The following is a 5,973-nucleotide window of genomic DNA, read 5'->3' as shown; positions in this document are numbered from 1 at the left end:
CTAATTAAGGCTACCCCCACCACTATCTCTTCTTTGCCATCCCCCCAACCTACAGAGGTCAACTGCATGCTGCAACATTCCAAGGGCCTAACCCACTAGGCCCTTCTTTTGGTCAGAGCAAAATATACTACATATTCCCCCCTTTGGGACTTATTAAAGTCCCAACACAGAGAAATTGTACAACACGTACTCTAACCATATTGCATGCAGTTGTGTGTAACATGGTTCAAAGGGATATAAAAATAACAAGTAAACCACAAAAATTATTGTGAACTTAAGCCGTGGAAATTATCAACTAACAGTTTCTAAACAATCAACAGTCTATTCAATGTCCTATTAAAAGCCTACGCGTACATTAAGTCAAGCCTTGCTTATATGATTAAAATAAATTGCTACGGACATAAACATACATAAGTATAGACTATTCTATGATACATACATGGTCCCATATACGTTCAACAAAGAATAATAAAGAGTGATAACAATACTTCAAAGAATAACAAAGAACGATAAAAATACTTCAGAGTAATAAATGAATGACGAAAATACTTCTCTTCAGGTCTTCGTTGCTTGATTTACCTTTACCTGGGGGTCAGAGGTTACTAGCACATAACCCCCCATATGAGGACAGTCTTTACCACTGCCTCGTTTGTGTAACAGACAGAGAATAGAAAGATAGAGAAAGACAGAGATTTGCTGAACACGAAGCCTCTAACTTCGAACTTCACCTCATCCAAAATGAGGATTTGCCTTCGGATCGTTCAACTTAATCTTCAGAATCCCTTCCATCTTCCTCATCGCTGTCATCGTCATCCAGATACCCAGGTTTTGGATATAAGTCAGGACTATCATAGTCATCAGGCATTCCTGAATCTTTACGGTCTTCTCTTCTTCCCTTCATAACTGCCATTTGAAGTGCCTGAGTATTCATTGCCTTGTCAATTCCTCGTGTTATTAGTCCTCTTATGATTGGAATGCAACAGCAGATTATGAGGGCTAAGACAATCACACAGCCCAGCATGATGGCTCCTATTCTGGCGAAATAGGCTCCCCATTGTCCCATCATGTTCTCTATCCAGGAGGTCCATTTGCTTCCAAATCCAGCATTCTCTTTAACTTCCTCCCTCAGGTGTTTAAGCTTCCTCATGGCTATAGAGAATTGTCCATCGGCTGCTGTGTTGTTAGGGATGAACGTGCAGCACTGTTCTCCAAACATGTGGCATACTCCTCCTTTTTCTGCCAATAGAAAATCCAGTGCTTGTCTGTTTTGCCAAGCCATTTCACTCGTTGCTGCAAGCTGCCTTCCTAGAGACCCTAAAGCATCATGCGTGTAGTTTATGAATCTTTGCTGGTTATAGTAGATGTAGTTTATCCAGTCAGTATTGACATTTATTCCAGCTGAAGGAAGAAAGAAAGATGCAAATCCCATTGCTACGGAATTTATAGCCTTGTATTCACTGGGTATACCTCTAGGAATTCCCAAACTGTCTAAGCGTCTGTCCTCCTTGTATTCCCTCCGAGATCTCGTAGATTTAGATTGTTCTTGGACTTCCAAGTCCTTTGTTGGGATGTGTTGTCATAGTATTCTCTGGATCCAAGGAACTGCAAGCACTCTGCTTCGCAGAGTGGGGCAAAGGCAATTGCTTGAAATGGCTTTATCCCCAAAGTTGTTCCTGCAATATCAGAGCCCTTCATTCTCTTCAGCCAGTCTGCTTTTAGCTCCCCACAGTTTTTCCAATTGAATTTGGTATTCATGATTATTAACGAGCTTTCTTTTGCTTTGGAGCACATATAACAGTCTTTTTTGCTATGAGTCTCTCCAGTGTATTTCATCCATTGATACCAGAGGTTCCTTCTTGCTTGTATCATCAGTGGATCTTGAATTGAGTCCTGTGCTGACCTTGTTTCATTGTCATTTATTTCCTCTCCATCTTTTCGACTTTCTTCATCGCCTCCAACTCCTTTCTCATCCATTCAAAATCCTTTTCTTTCTCCTTCTCACTCCTCTGCCCATTTCATCACCTCCATCCTCTCTTTCACTTGTTTCACGTCGCATTCTTTCTCCTCCAGAACTTTCTCCTTCTCTCTCCTCTTTTCCATATCCTCCCTGGTTATCTGTTCATCAATTGTGAGGTTTTTCTCAATAGTGAGTTCTTGTGTTACATCTGACTCCATTGTGGTAGTTTCCATCATCTTCTGAGTTTTAATCTCCATTGTCTGAGTTGGTCCAATTTCATGTCCAACCATAAACATTGTAGGCTCATTCATGGTGGAAACAATTTCTTCTTGAACTAATGGGGTCACTATCTCAGCTTTGTCGACAGGTTCTGGCTCTGTGGTATATTCTTGTTCTATCACTGTAGGTTCAAACTCTAAAGTTGTTTGCACTTGTCTGTTAGTTGTATACGCGGTTACAGATTCTGGCTCTGGCTTAGGACTCGTCAACTCTTCTTGATATTTTTCTGATCGTGTTTTATACGTTGTTAGCTCCATTGACATTTCCACTTCCGGTTAGCTTTGTTGTTGTCTCCAATTCCTCTATTTCCTCAGTAACTGTATCTGTGAGGAATTCTAGTACTGACTACCAAAGCGTTGTTTAATCCCTAACTTTTGAGTTGTTAAGTTTCACCGTCTTATCTACAAATTCTTTGCCATTGTCTGATGAAATTCGATCAGGAATTCCCCAGCGTGGTATCACCTCACGGCATAAAAATTTAGCAACTGACTGGGCATCTTTTCTTTTGGTTGGGCATGCTTCTACCCATCTGCTAAATCTATCGACAACAACCAACATATATCTTTTGCCTCCTACCGGGCGAATCATATCCACGTAGTCGAGGACTAGTTCTTTCATTGGCCCACTTGGTGTTGGAATATGTCCTGGAGGAGTTAATACTCCTCTTCTAATATTGTTTTTCAAACAGATTGTGCATCTACCTATGACATGGTCAATTTGTTCTAGTAGGTATGGTGCCCAAAATCCGTATTCTTTTGTAATTTTCCTTCTCACTTCCCCCCTCGCTACATGGGCAAGCCCATGAGCGTCATGTATCAACAGTCCTAGCTAGTTAGGAGGTGCTACTATCAAACCCTCATTGTTCCTCCAGAGGCCTGTAGCATCCTGACTCGCTCCTCTGACAAGCCACAAGTTCTTATCTAGTGCACTTGCTTCCTCTTGCATCATGGTCAAGTCTTTGGGAGTCATTGTCTCCTTTAACTCCACTTCGTGTGTCACCAAAAGAACTGCACCTGGTCTGTCTGCTCCAGTTGGCTGGGGGATGCTCAAAAATTGTTCCGTTCCCTCCTGATGTGGTATCTGAAGTTTTCAGGTGATGGGAATTCTCAAGTCTTGGTTCTGCCATCCTGGTAGATTGGTGATGGGCTGTTTCCTTACCCCATCTCAGTCGTGCTCCTGAGCGGAGTCAGTTAAAAGTGAATCAAAATATGTTTAGCTAAGTTTCGCAAAGTATCCTCCTTCTATGTCTCAAGATGAGCAACATATAGCTTACTTATAAAAGTTAGATTTAACTTTGAAACACTCACTATCGCAAAGTTCTGAATGGCAACACTTGTTACTCCTCAAATGATTCGTCAGAGCTATTGTAGCTAACTATCGTAAACTATTTCAGTGCTGCTAGCAATCGTCGCCTTTTCCAAGTTGGAACTTCATCGCCACAACAGTGTCCAGTGTGCTATGGATTGTCCTAAACGAACTACACATTCCTGGCAATATTGCAACTTTTTCTGAGAGGCTTTGTGTCCTTTTTCATCATCTTGTTCTGCTTGTGGAAGAACTCCACATTGATGTCTCCACAGACAGGCAGTGGCTGGGGGAACTCAAAGTACATATGCTTGTCCCCTCGCCTTGTGTGCACTGTGTTGGACGTATGGATCTTGATTTTTAGTTGATAAACCACAAACTGTGGATTCCAATGCCAATTCCCTTCTTAAAGCCCTGAGGAATCGGGTCACTCCTGTTTTTAACGGTACTGTCCCTGCAGGTGCCTCCACTAAGCATGGGGAGCGTCTCAAACACCATTTTGTGGAAGAGCAGAGCGATGGGCTTGTATTCTAGCTGGTTCTTCAGAAAGTAGCTGTAGTAGTAGACATAGCGTCGCTGGCTTGGGATTGTGACTCCCTTCTTGTCTCTTGTCCGCACTTCCCCGTAGAAGTCGAGTGCTTCCTATGCCTCCAGGAACTTCCCTCGGTGGAGGAGATAAGTGCAGATCATGACGCCGGTGAGGCCCTTCCCTGCCTTGCAGTGGATGGCCGCCACATGATGGTCATCCTCACTTAGCCACTGGTCCAGGTCTTCACAGAATGGCTTGATTAGCTCCAGCTGAGGCTGGTTGTGGTCTTCAAAGGGGTACTGTGCAACTCTGCAGTTAAACTTTGCGGTGTCGTAATGTCGCTCAGTGCAAAGATTATATATCTTATAATGGTTTTTGTGTTTTGAATCCAGAAACCGTACTACATCGTCTATGTTGTTTCTGTAGACACTCTCAAGTCTTTCTGCAGGAAAGCCCATAGCAATTATATTCGGATAAATATAGGTCAAGTCCAAGTCAAACCCATCTTCCTGGTATCTCCTTTTGTTTTGGCTGACAATTTCCTTTATTATTGCAGCCATATCTGTGACAGGAGTCCTTAAGGTATTGAGCTTAAGAGAGAGTATTGTTGTCTTTGTACGAAAAGCTGCCAATATGTTTCTCCCTCGCAATCCCGTTGGTGTCACCACTAGCTAATGCTAGCTAGCTCTCTTTGTGGTTGTCTGGGATCTCAGGGTCAGACGACTGGGTGATGGAGGTCATGATAGGTGTCGTCTTAACTTTATTGGAGTGTATAGCGTCTCTATGTCTTCAAAATATGCTTAGTATAAAATCTGTGTAAAAAGTTTTATTTCTATCTAGCTATGTGTTTTTTCTTTGGCTGGTTTGCCTGTTACAGCTGAGAACTCAATCTACAGTTGAAATAAGATAGCAGGTTTAAAAGGACATTCAGTCTCTTCCTTTCTCGGTTGCAGACTTCTCTGTAGTTATAACTTTATTTTTTTTGGATCCTTCTTTGTCTGCTTAGACACTACCAGCTGACACCCCCCTTTCAGATTCTCTGGGCACCCCTAAAACCCCCGTTCCGGGCCCCTGTTCGGGTTCACCGGTCCCTGTGATTGTTGTTGCTGTGGCCATTGCATTCGTCCCTGGGATGTATTCATTGGAGTTGGATAACGTCCCTTGTAGGCTTCTCTGCCGCATTCGCGGGCTCTTTTGTAACATTCCCGGATCATATGTCCATTCTTTCCACAATAGTAACACAGTGTTGCGCCTCGCTGGGGTCCTGGATTATAACCTCCTTGCCTAGTATATCCTTGACCCCCCTTTTTCCATTTCTGAGGTTGTGGGTATGGAGGCTGAGGAGCAGCCTGTATTACTGGTGTCAATTGAGGTTGTGTCTGTGGTTGAGGCAGGTTTTGCAGAACCGCAGCCTGTGTTTTTATGACAATCGTGATTTTAGTTTCTCCTGTCTCGAGTATTTGTTTATCTTCATCTTCCATGAGGTATCTTCCTTCTGGGTTGAGGATTGGTAGTTGTGGATAGCTTCTGGTGGGCGTAGCCCTTTCCTCATATGGTGGTGGAGCCACAGTTGGGGTTTTGTGTGAGAAAGGAGTATTCGTCTCCTTCACTAATCTCCTGGTTTCCTCTTCCAGGCTCTTATCCACTGCTTTATCTCTTATTCCTTTTACCAATGGGTTGCTCTTTTCAACCATTTGCACTGGAGTAGACGTCTTAGCTGAAGCCGCACCCATAATTGTTGTTCCTTCAACCGTTGACTTAGCTGAAGACACTTTTCCAGTAGGCACTTCCTTTGTTTACAGTTCAACTTCTTGGCTGAATGGTTGGTTACTTATTTTGTTGATTCTATATTAATGTCTTTAATCGACACATTCAGTCACCATACCAGTGTGAAACGTTCTTG

At 42.9% G+C, this 5,973-nt stretch overlaps 1 pseudogene across 1 annotated transcript; it reads right to left on the bottom strand.

The window, feature by feature from the left end:
• Window positions 1–3,649: 3,649 nt before the first annotated feature.
• On the bottom strand, window positions 3,650–4,630 carry LOC310802671 (phosphatidylinositol 3,4,5-trisphosphate 3-phosphatase and dual-specificity protein phosphatase PTEN-like; annotated as a pseudogene). Its single transcript has one exon. The product of its transcript is annotated as a phosphatidylinositol 3,4,5-trisphosphate 3-phosphatase and dual-specificity protein phosphatase PTEN-like (transcript).
• Window positions 4,631–5,973: the final 1,343 nt, after the last annotated feature.

This window comes from Argentina silus (assembly GCF_951799395.1).
Source record: "Argentina silus genome assembly, chromosome: 3".
NCBI classification, from domain to species: domain Eukaryota; kingdom Metazoa; phylum Chordata; class Actinopteri; order Argentiniformes; family Argentinidae; genus Argentina; species Argentina silus.
This window is presented reverse-complemented; position numbering and strand designations above follow the sequence as displayed.